Source organism: Trachypithecus francoisi, unplaced genomic scaffold (assembly GCF_009764315.1).
Source record: "Trachypithecus francoisi isolate TF-2019V2 unplaced genomic scaffold, Tfra_2.0 Lachesis_group12, whole genome shotgun sequence".
In the NCBI taxonomy this organism is placed as follows: Eukaryota; Metazoa; Chordata; class Mammalia; order Primates; family Cercopithecidae; genus Trachypithecus; species Trachypithecus francoisi.
The window spans coordinates 102,473,912-102,486,336 of NW_022681457.1; the positions used below are offsets into that span (position 1 = coordinate 102,473,912).

Consider the following 12,425-nt stretch of genomic DNA (forward strand, 5'->3'; position numbering starts at 1 on the left):
ACTCTAGAGCCGAAACTTTGACCACTGAGTGATATTGCCCAAACTTTAAAATGTAAAAAGCGGTGAAGCTCTTAACCTCAGACTCTTTCTCCTACTTTTTTGATAACTTCTCTATTCAGAGGCATTACAAGGATACCCTGTAAATGTAGTGGTTTTTAAATAAGAACAGATAATGGGGATGTAGAGCCTACTTATTCTGTGTATGTGAGACACCGCACACACATTCCTCAACCCTCCCTGCCACTTCCTACTTGTTCAAGTTAGCTATTATTGTTAATCTCCCAAACTCATTCTTCTTCCCTTTTCCAAAATGTCGTCTTCTTTGCATTCCAATTAGAATACATATCTAAGCCATAGGTAACAGGAAGAGTCTCATTTCTCTGTTCAAGGCCATGTACCTTGGTAACAGGGCAGTGAAGGATGTGGGAGTCCATGTGGCCCCAGTGTGGCCCCAAGGCTGTGTCCTAGCCCTATCAGCGAACAAAATGTGCTTGTCAATCCAGCAGATTGTCACTGAGCTCAGCCAAATGCCCTTAACTGAGGCTTGGCACTACACAGAGAAGAAATTCAGCATAATCCCTGCTCTCAAGGAGCTTATGGCACAGCTGGGAAGAAGAGACCACTTTCATCTTAAATCCTTCTTTTCTCACACTTTTGTAGTTAAGTACCAGAGCACTGAAGAGACTACAGACCCCCAACTTCCAGCAACACTGTCCTATCCCACTACTCAGATCACTCAGCCTTCAGTACCCCTCTGTGTACATTTCACAGATCAACTCCTTTCTCGTCTCCTCCTAGTGTTATAAGCTTTTTCTTTTGTCTCTGAAGAAGTGGGAAGTATTTTCATCTCTCTATTTCCCTCCATCACCAGGGAGTATGACAAGAGGGTTAACTTAAGGAGCTAACAAAAAAATGCAAAAGAGGATAACTTCTCTATTGCTGTTAATGTTGGGAAAGAGCCTATGGGATTCCATAGTATTTGCTCAAAAATGTTCAAAGGAATATATGAAAATTACATCCTCAACATTTTACTGTCCAGGAAGAAAAAAAAAAAAACACCCCCAGAACTCTAGGGGCCAATTATTCTGCTGTCTTGGACTTTGACCTTAGCAAGTCTCCCTCTGGTTTTAACCTGACTACAACTGAGGAGAGGTGACAGCAGAGTACCAACTGAATGAGCAGCTTGTGTCTAGGGTGGTCAAATTTAATGACTGCCAGGCCTTCAGAGCAACATTCAAAAGTAACAGTACCACGCCAAACTTATAGGCGAAATGAGTAAGAGCAAGTTTCACTGTTATTTAATTTAAATGTATTGGTTCCCACTATGTTCATGACATCATACTAGGAGGTAAGTATTCAAAACAGTGCCAAGCCTTTGAAAAACCAACCAATATCAGAGTGTAGTAATACAACTAGAGAAATAGAAGACAGAGTGAGCAGAGCACATGAGAAGCAGTAAAGGGGGAAAGATGGGAGGGCTTACTATCTGCAGTCAGTAGAGAGGGAAGTATCTGAGTGTGAATCTGTAGATGGGAAGACTACTATTAGAGTCTTCGATAACACTAAACTAGTTTGAAGAGTGGCTCTTGACTCTCTCCTTTGCTTCTGCTCTTCCCTGGTCAGTTGGAGCCTAAAATTAATTAATTAATAAGCAGCTATATAAAGAGTTGGGTTCTAAATCTGACTTTAGCTTTGTAAACTTGAGTTACTTAACCCTTCAAAACCTGTTTTCTCAAGTGTAAAATGAAGTTAACATGTATATGGGAGCTCATAATGCTACTCTCACTTTTATATTTGCAAATTTTCTTAATAATTTTTAGAAAAGGCAGTAATAATACCTATTGCTTAGTTGTTGTGAGGGTTACATGAAACAATACTGTAAAATACCTAGTACACTGCCTGGCATTTTGAATGTGTTCAATAAATGGTAACTATTATCAACATGATGTGAAATGTTATATAATGTTAAGATATGAATTACTATATTTTAATATTATGAAAATTTAAAAGTTCACAAGAACTTTTAAAAATTTTTTGGAATGGAGGAAAGAGGAGAACCAAGTACTATGACCCAGTGAATCAATGACTGCAGACTTAGAAATACAACAAGGACGACCTTTCCAAATAGAGTCTGACAGGCTCTCACTCTTTCACCCACCTTCATTCTCCCCTCACTACTTCATTCGTCCATTCAGCAAATATGTTCTGACTGAACTGAAGGCAGGACACAGTGCTAAGAGGTGAGAGTGAGAAAGAGATGAAGGCGGACAAAAGAAGGGGATTTAGGGAACAATAATTTAGGGAACAATTTGAAGCGGGAGGTATCTAGGAACCATCTGAAGTCACATGCAAAATGTTTAGAATATGTGGGTGTGTAAAACTTCTCTGGGATCTTCTGGAGGGATTCTAAACAGAATTATTATTTTTTAATGTTAAGGTCTAATAAACTGAAAGAAGCATACAGATTTTTTGTAAGGAAAAACATGTAACACTCCTGAAAAATCACCAAAGTAGCTTCGAGCAAATGAAAAGACAGACCATGATCTTGGATTGAAGAGTCAATTCTGTAAAGATGTTATAAAATGTAACACAATCCTAATAAAAATACCATCAAGTCATCTCCTCTTGAAACCAAATTGATGATTAAGTTCATATGCCAGAATAAACAAGCACAAACAACCCGGAAAACCCTGAAAAAGAGCAATATGAAAAAAATTGGCCCTTCCAGATGTTAAATGACAAAACCTTTAACATTAAGATGATTTTGTAACAGCATATGAACTGGCAATCAAACCAATGGAACAAAACAGAAAATCCAGTAAGAAATCTACATGCATACAAAGGTTTAGTATTCAATAAAGACAGCATCTGAAATCAGTGAAGAAAAAAGTTTTTAATAAGTACTGTTGAGATAACTGACTGGCCATTGAGATAAAGATAAAATCAGATCCTTCCTCAAACCAAATACTAAGATAAATTTCAAATGGATCAGACTCTTAAATGTTTTTTAAAAAGTGGAACCATAAGCCATACATGTACTAGAAGAAAACAGAGAGTCTTAAATGTTTTTTGAAAAGCGAAACCATAAGCTATACATGTACTAATAGAAAATATAACTGGATTCTCCATAAATTGAGAGTGGAGCAAATTTCCTAACTATGACTGCAAATCCAAAGCAATACATGGTAAGACTGATAAACACGACTATATGAAGATATAAAACTTGGATAGCAATAAAACAATATATACAAAGTCAAGCATATGACAACTGGAAAAATATATTTGCAATTTGTATCACAGACATGATATATCCTTTATCTCATAAAAAGAAAAAACAAATTTAAGCTACACTGAAATATTATTTCTTACCTGACAGATTGGCAAAACCCCAAAACTTTAACAGCCTACTTTGTTAGCAAGACAGGAGAAACAGAGAAGAAGGGCTTAGGTATGAAATAAAAACTTCTTGGTAAAAAGGAACTTAATTTTTAATAGCAATCCTTGAAGTTTAAAACAAATGACGGCCTGGCGCAGTGGCTCACACTTGTAATCCCAGCACTTTGAGGGGCTGAGGCAGGTGGATTGCTTAAGGCCAGGAGTTCAAGACCAGCCTGGGCAACATGAAGAAATCCCATCTCTACCAAAAAATATAAAAATTAGCCAGTTTCCTAACCCAGTCTCAAAATAAATTAATTTTTAAAAAAGTATTCAAGAAAAAGAGCCTGTTTATAAAGTTGGTGATGCAACTACACAGAAGATAATTACATCACATGACTTTAAGACACTATCTGACTGCACATCTCAAATAGCATATATTCTAAGGACAAACGGAGTAACAGAAAAGCCAAACAGCATTCAGTAATATAAAGGTCAGTGTAGATAATGGCATTGCTACTGGCCTGGTTGATGCCACCACCAGGGAAATCCAGGGAGAAGGAGCAGGCTTGAAGCCTTGGAATGTGACCCACTGGCCCCAGAAAGGATGAAGTCCTGTGGCCGCTGAGAGATTTCAACTTGTACTCAATACAAGGTGAGTTGTGGGAGGAGGGGCTGCTCAGAGATGAGGCTTGAGATACAGGCACAACCAGAGTTGGAGGGTAGCACTTGCTGGACCATCCTAAGGGCAGGCAGGCCCCAAGAGTTTTAAAGCAAAGGAATCACATATTCTGATCTGTGCTTTATAAAGACCACTGGTAACAGTGTACCAAATAGATTGGAGACAAGCGAAGCTGAAAGCCGCTGACCAACTAGAAGGCTGTTTCATAATCCAGGACAAGAGATTACAGCAGCTTTAACCAAAGGAAGAGAAAGGGTAGAAGAAATCAACAGTCTTGTAGCCTAACTAAATATGTGCTGAGAGAGAAGATCATGGCACCATTCCCAGGTTTCTGCCTTTGGCAACTCTGTGGTACCATCCACTGAGCCTAAGAACCAGGGAGAAGTACCAGGTGGAAGAAAGATGGCAAACTCACTACTGCCAATGCCCTGAAGACCATCTTCCGGAGCTAATGGGGACAAAGAGCAAAAGGAGTCAAGAAAGCAAACTCAGGAAGACTCAGTGGTCAGGCCCCAGTCCTAGAAAGCTGAGAAATAGGATGAAATTAGCAGGTTAGATTGCCTCTTACAGTATTTTCTCAAAATAAGAAATAGAATCACCTATTGTTCACCTTTAACACTAAAAATAACCCCACTATAGCTAACACTAACTAACGAATATTAACCGACAAATATCAGTATTTGGAGCCTCAAAAGCTATTATTTACAGTTATAATCCTTTTTTTCTAATTTCCTCATCCTTCCTGGCCCCTTTCTTTCATAAAGCATCCTCTATTGTTTGGTGCTGTTCCAGAACCACGCTAGTGCCTGCAGCAGGGGTCACTTAGACAGACAATCACTAATGTGTAAACGGAAGTAGCTACTTTTTAAACACTCTATGAGCCAAACTCTGGCCTATAGGAGTTTTCTATTGAGGTACCAGTTTTACAGAATAACCTCAGGTAAAGATATTTCCTTGTTTTTGTTTCCCTTTGGGTACTAATAAAACCAGAAATTACATTTATGAATTGACTTTTTCAAAGGTCCCAGTATTATTTAAGTTCTCAGATAGGTTTTGTCTCAATATAGAAGCTCTTTCTTTTCACAGATATAAAGGGAGGGGACTCTTCTGGACAAATGCAGGGAAACAGCCTATCTTTCCTTACTCCTCTGCTTCCTCAAGTCTATCCCGTCCCCTCTTCTTCTTTCCTTTAAAAAAAAAAAAAAGGGGGTCTCAACTGGAATGCAGTGGTCTGCTCATAGCTCACTGCAGCCTCAACTCCTGGGCTCGCATAAGTGATCCTCCTGCCTCAACCTCCCAAAGTGCTGGGATTACAGGTGTGAGCCACTGTGCCCAGCCTTCTTTCCCTTTTAACCCAACTTTCCTGAGTCTGAGGAACTGACTCCATCTGTAACAAGCCGATGCCTATAAACAAAGTAGTGGAATTCCACTACCTCTTCCTTTCCTCTATCAGTAGAAACGTTATATCTGCTAACGAGGTTGCCTAGACAATAGGTCCACATCTCACCGGTCTCATGTAAATTAACAACCATCTCTAAGGCATTTATGAAGCAGTTCATTGGGTAGATACCTATATTATACAAACATTCAACTATGCTTGACCACTTTAGACAGAAAACAAAGACTGATAAGACTTAAACTCTGAGGTTAAGGTTACAGAGCAGTGAAACAGCACCTGGTTTCAGGGGAGATTCTCATCATGCCTTCAGCTAGATGGTGTTAACATGTGATTTAAATGGCTCTGTACCTTTTAAAGGGTCAAGGGCCTTTCTGAGATCAGATTAAAGTAACTGGCTCTCTCTCCAGAAAAAAATGACGTTCACACAAATTTGCAGGCAACTTCAAAGGATTCATGGGTCTCTTGAAATTCAACCATTTACCCTGAAATTAACAATCTCTGACTTACATGGATCAGTATAATACATTTATGTGAGGAAATGAAATACGTGGCATCCTAATTTTGAGGATATGGAGTTAAATAACAACATTAGGGAAATGTAAGGAAAGCTGGCTTTCTTTCCTTATCCTTCTCTCTCTTAAGGGCTGCCAGAGTCTCAAAACTGTATGCTCTCTGCAAATGAAATACTGCACTCTCTGCAAGACTTATAGAAAGTGACAATCTCATCTCTGAATTTCAACACCCTTAGTATTTAATTATTTCCTCTATGTGGTTAGTAGCTTGTTTTCTCCACATTATCCAGATGATGGCTTTGGAAGGCAGACTATTGGAGATCCAGAAAACCACATATCCCAATTTAATTTCCTTGTGAAAATCAAAGAGCTCACTCTGCTGAAGAGTTGAAAGAGGCTGAGGGGTCACTGCCTTCCCCCAGGGTGCTGGTTCAGGCAGTACTCGAGAAGGGTAATGTAAATACTCAGTATGAGGCAACCGGGCATACCAATTTGTTTTTCAATCTATTTTATTTCAGTTCAAAACATCATTGCGGACAGATAGTCCAAGAAAACAAGCCACACCTGGGTTATACTCAGTCTTCCTCAATCTCCAAAAGCAGGTGAGTATTGCCAAAGTGTGGTTCGTTTTCCTAGACTGCCTGTCTGCAATGATGCTTTGAACTGAAATAAAATAGATTGAAAAACAAATTGGTATGCCCTGGCTCTTCTTGCAGTTTCATATTATCCTTCAAAGGTAGTGTTAGCACCTGCTTTTTATTGGAACCCAACAGATGCAAATCACAGAGTAAAACTGTAATACTTTAGATGCAAAGGTCCCACCCAAACCTAAAACAGCAATTTAATTCAGGCGTGTTGTTTAACACTGCACTAACATGCCACTCTCTGTCCAGTTCTTTGCTACGTTTGCAGGGTTGGATCGTGTCTTCTGATGACATGTGCAATATGGTTACCGGGGAGAGTTTAGAGTGACATTTGCCATGTAGTTCTTCTTACATAGTTCCCTTGATTTATTATTGTTTCTAATTTCTTACGTTTATGAACCCAAACATTACCCTATTTTTTACTTATTCAAAAAGCCTACCATTTGCTTCAAAGCATGCCATACTGTTTTAGGGTATGTGACATTATTTTGAAAACTTTTGGAGGAAACTTGAAATCATTTGCAAACAAATTTTTAAACTGCCACCAACTAAAAGAAGTCTAACATTTGTTTAGAATGCCTTAAAGAGAATAAATACACCTTTGATGGAGGAACACAAGTAGTTTCCAACTTAGAACACTAAAATGCTGAAAAGTGTTCTGCATAGACAGCTGTACAATTTGGCTTTAAAAAAATTAGATGCCATTTGGAGAAGTTCTTCTCCAAGCAGAAACACTAAGAAAAAACAAGATCTGCTCCCCTCTTTCCAGAGATAAAAAGTAGTGGGCTTCTCTTTTTAAATGGATCCCCCATTCTTAATTTTGTCTGTAATGTATTTCTGGGTTTTTGTTATTAGTTAGCACTTTATAAAGTTTCCATTTGGAGCTAAATTTAGTTATTCAGCAATATGTGTAACAACAACAAAAAGAAAATACCATAGCTATGAATACAGTTTCTCTTATTTAATCTGCACAACCCTTTGGGGAGGCACCATCATTCACATTTTCCAGATGAGATAACTAATCTGTAACTTGCCCTTGGGCATGCAGTTCTCTCGGTAGTAGCTGGGTTCAGGGCCAGGGACTGAGCACAGCAGTGAACCACAGCACAGTGACTCCCTCTGAGTTCTCCAACATCTCAAGTTGTTACCCACCTTAGTCTCCCAACCTCCTGAAAAGTTCTTCCTCCCAGCTTTGTCTCTCCCTTTCCCCTTCTTGCTAGCCTAGTTCCTTGTCACTCAACAAGTTTCAGCTTAAACTACCTTTCTTAAGACAGGTTTTCCCTGACCACCCAGAGAAAAAGTGAGTCTCCCAGTTTAGTGTCTCTCTCGGCGCTGTTTTATTTCCTTTAGAGCATTGCCACAATTTGGAATAACTTTGTTATTTCTTTCCTGTCTTGACACTAGGCTTTAGCTTCCAGAGCAGAGCCGCAGGTCCATCTTGCTCACTCTGGTAATCACAGGACCTAGACAGTGGTGCTTGGTACACGGAGACACTAAAATATGTTTGAGGTTGGGCGCGGTGGCTCACGCCTATAATCCCAGCACTTTGGGAGGCCAAGGCGGGCAGATCATTTGAGGTCAAGAGTTCAAGACCAACATGGTGAAACCCCATCTCTACTAAAAATACAAAAAAAAATTAGCTGAGCGTGGTGGCATATGCCTGTAGTCCCAGCTATTCAGGATGTTGAGGCAGGAGAATCACTTGAACCTGGGAAGCAGAGGTTGCAGTGAGCCGAGATTGTGCCACTGCACTCCAGCCTGGGCAACAGAGTGAGACTGTATCTCAAAAAAATAATAAAAGAAAAGAAAAGAAAAGAAAAACTTGTTCAATGAATGACCTGGATTTGTTTACTTAGTATTTACCTGCAAACACCAGGTTATGGGTACTGGCTAGCAGCTGAGGATACAACAGGTATGGTGTGGTCCCTGCCCTTAAGGACCTCCTAAACTAGTAGGAAAAACAATAAACAGATGAAACAATACAGGGTGGCGAGTGTGATCAGATTAGCTTCAGCTCCCAGCTGAATGCATTAGCTATGTAACCTCGAACATCTCTTCTCCGTGAGTTTGTTTCCTCTATGTGCAAAATGGTAATACTAATACTACTTATGTCATAGTATTGGTGTGAGGATTAAATGATAGTCCATATAAATAAAGCACTTAGCACAGTACCTGGCACAAAATAATCACTCAATAAATAGCAACTACTAATTTTACTATGATGATGCTATTACAGCTGTATTTGAAATTATATTTGTCTACCTGTATACCACTTGTCCAAGCCCCATACAGAATTTAAATTCCATGGAAGGGCAGAAATCGTGTTTGTCTTGTTCACCACTGTATTTACAGGAATTTGAAACGTCTCTGGTACACAGTAAGTGTTCAACAAACACTAACTGATTAATGAATGCATGCGTACATGCATGCGGTGTTCTGAAACGGTTTGTTAAATCACTGATGAATAGCCAAGTTTGGGGACTACTGACATAGAAGAAAAGTGTTTATATTAGAAAGGAGGGGCAGAAGTTTGATGATTTAGCTAAGTAGAAAAAAAAATTGCACTTTGAGATTGTAATTAAATCTCCATTAACCATACAAAGATCTGGGTACAATTCCAGGGAAGAGCCAACAATTCCAGGTAGAAAAGACATGAAAGAATAAAATCCAAACAGTTTGACCAGTGCCATCAGGCAGGGGGCTCCCAGGGACGGGCTCAATTTGGCAGCCCTATAACCTAGTACACCTATAAATATCTTAACCACTCAGAACCAACTTCCTTTCTTTTGTAAAATGGAAATACCATACTTACTTATAAAGCGTGGTCATAAAGTACAACAACACTTGTATGAATATAAATAAAGCACCTGGTTCATTGTAGCACTAGCTGGATGGTATCACTGCTATTCAAAGCAGGAGAAACTCTGAATAGTAAGACCAGAAGGGAAAGCAAGAGTGTTTGTCAACTAAAGCGCTCTCGGTGCATCTCGAAGTTTTAACTCGTTTCCCACACCAGGAGAAGGGACGAGAGGAATAGCTGGATGACAACACTGATCCAATCTACTTGTGTTTAGGGCAGGTATCAGCAGACGTTTGCTGCAAGGGACCAGAAAGAGTTTTGGCTTTGTGAGCCAGCCGATTAAAGCCAAGCAACGGCTGCGCAACTACTCAACTCTGCCCTCTTGGCAGGAAAGCAGCCATAGACAATACATCAACAATGAACATGGCCGTGTTCCAATAAAACTTCATTTATGGACTTGATTTCATAGAACTTTCTCAAATTACATGAAATATTCTTCCCCCCAACCATTTGAAAATGTAAACAAAGACCGAGAGGGGAAGAGAGAAGAGCGGGATGGATTAGGCCCAAGGCCGTAGTCCGCTGACGCCCGGCGAAGGGACCTGAAGGGAGGGGGAGTGAGACTGCGACAAGAGGCCTCTGGACGTGCCGAGAGGGAGGTGCGGGGCGACAACAGGCCCCAGGCGGTGTCAGGCCCGGCCTGGAGCCCTGAGTGGGTCCCCGCGGTCTCTCTCCTCTGCATTCTACAGCAGACCCTGCGCTAGGGGTGCAGTCCGCCCCTGGCGGGGGCACGTCCTGGGTGTAGGTGAGGCGGCTGTGACTCGGCAGAGTCCCACGGGTTCGCCACGCGGAAGGGTCTGTGTACACCCCTCACTTAGGGCGCAACCGGACCTCCGCTGCAAAAAGGGTCTCCACGCGGAGTCCCAGCCCCGTTTCTATGGTTACCTGTTCAGCACCGATTCAAACTGCCGTTCTTTATTGACAGCGCCATAGAGGACACGAACACTCCTGCCCGAAGGGAACAATAAAGCTTTCGCCATTCAACAGCGCCGGAGACGCCAGAAGGCGGCCATCTTGCGGCCGGCGCGCAATGGGTATCAGAGGGGAGGGGGCAGCCCGACCTGCCCCGCGCGCCGCCGTCACGTGCTGGGGGCGGGGTATGCGTCACGCGCTCGCTCTCCACCAATGCTAGGACCGCGGGGCCGGCCGGTTGCTAGGCTCTTCTCTGACCTCTAATCTTGGCCACGCCCTCCTTCCCTCCCCACACTTCCTAAGGAAAGTTGTTTTTTTTTTTTTTGAGACGGGAGTTTCGTTTTTGTTTCCCAGGTGAGTGTAGTGGCGCGATCTCGCCTCACTGCAGCCTCCGCCTTCCAGGTTCAAGCGATTCTCCTGCCTTAGCCTCCCCAGTAGCTGGGATTACAGGTGCGCGCCACCACGCCCGGCTAATTTTTTTTCTCTGCTATTTTTAGTAGAGACCGGATGTCACCATGTTGGCCAGGCTGGTCTCGAACTCCGGAGCTCAGATGATCCGACTGCCTCAGCCTCCCAAAATGTTGGGATTACAGGCGTGAGCCACCGTGCCCGGCTCTAGGGAAAGTTGTAATGGAGCTCCGCAGTCTCTCGCTTGGGCAGCACTAGGGTTAGGATTTTGTTTCAAAGAATGGCAAGGAAGTGAACACAAAAGGCTTCGTTTTTCCAAAACAACACATTCACGTGCGAGATGGAGGGGCAACCTGAGCCGCGTCCCCAGCGTCCCACTCTTTGTGGGAGATGCTTGGCGCCGGTGGGGTGCGGTGGGCTGAAGGTGTCCTGGGGGCATCTTGATCCTGCCTCTCGCACCTCCCAATTTTGGGATTTAGGGGCTTGGGGATTTAGCCCTAGCTTTTCTTTTGCTCATTTTCCTTCTCACACACTATGCGTTCCTTGTTGAAGCGTCCCCTTGCCACCTTCCTTACACAAACATTTAAATCAGATCTAGCAGTATCATACTGAGTCACCTCCGCGTTGGCTCACTGAACACAGTCACCCTGTCACTGACATGCAGCCACTTTTTCTATCCCTGCCAGTTACGCACCCAAATCCAGCCGTCTTAGTGCAATGTCTAGCTTCCTCTGTGGTTATAGCTGTTCCATTCGCAGTGTCAATATTCAGTCGTTCCGAGAGCTGTCTCTGGCAGACTGACTCACCCCATCACCGTTTTACATCATAAATTCAATCTACTGGGCAGAACTGTCACTTGCATAGTTGCTGTCTCCCGGTCGATCATATTTACTGTCACTGTCTGACATGCAGCTACTGTCAATGACCATAAACTTCAAACGGTTCTGTTCAAAATAGCACTCTGTTTGCCCAGCTGTTGCCCTTTCTGTTGTTTTCACTGTCATTGTCATGCAGCCACTTTCTCTGCCACACAGTCAAGCCAGTATTTAACAGGCCCCTTCAGGGTACACAGTTGTCCTCATACCCTTGTGCCCAATTAGTCACTTTCACTATTATACTCACATCACTGTTACATTCAGGGTCGGATTTACTGTAGCTGATATTCAGTCACTTTTGTAGTCACTGGAACCACACCTACGGCTGTTGTGTCTCCTAAGCCCTCATTTCCACCAGCCTCACATTCTCTTTTAGTGGGAACGTAGGATTGCTAGATTTAGCAAACAAACACCTAGAAGGGTGCTTGGCACATAGTAGGTACTCTAGAAATATTTATCGAGTTAATGGGATTACAGGCGTGAGCCGTGGGCCTGGTGTCTCATGCCTGTAATCCCAGCATTTCAGGAGGCCAAGGTGGGCGGATCACCTGAGGTCAGGAGTTCCAGACCAGCCTGGTCAACATGGCGAAACCCCTTTTCTACTGAAAATAGAAAAATTACCTGGGCATGGTGGCAGGTGCCTGTAATCCCTGTTACTCAGGATACTGAGGCAAGAGAATCGCTTGAACCGGGGAGGCAGAGGTTGGAGTGAGCTGAGATCACGCCACTACACTCCAGCCTGGAGAACAACAGCAAGA

At 42.4% G+C, this 12,425-nt stretch overlaps 1 protein-coding gene across 1 annotated transcript in view; it reads right to left on the minus strand.

The window, feature by feature from the left end:
* The window catches only part of ZBTB40 (zinc finger and BTB domain containing 40), a 79,438-nt gene extending 68,920 nt beyond the window's left edge, over positions 1-10,518 (minus strand). Inside the window, exon 1 of the mRNA XM_033227911.1 lies at positions 10,358-10,518. The gene's annotated coding sequence lies outside the window, so the exon portion shown is untranslated. The remainder of the gene's footprint in view (positions 1-10,357) is intronic.
* Positions 10,519-12,425: the final 1,907 nt, after the last annotated feature.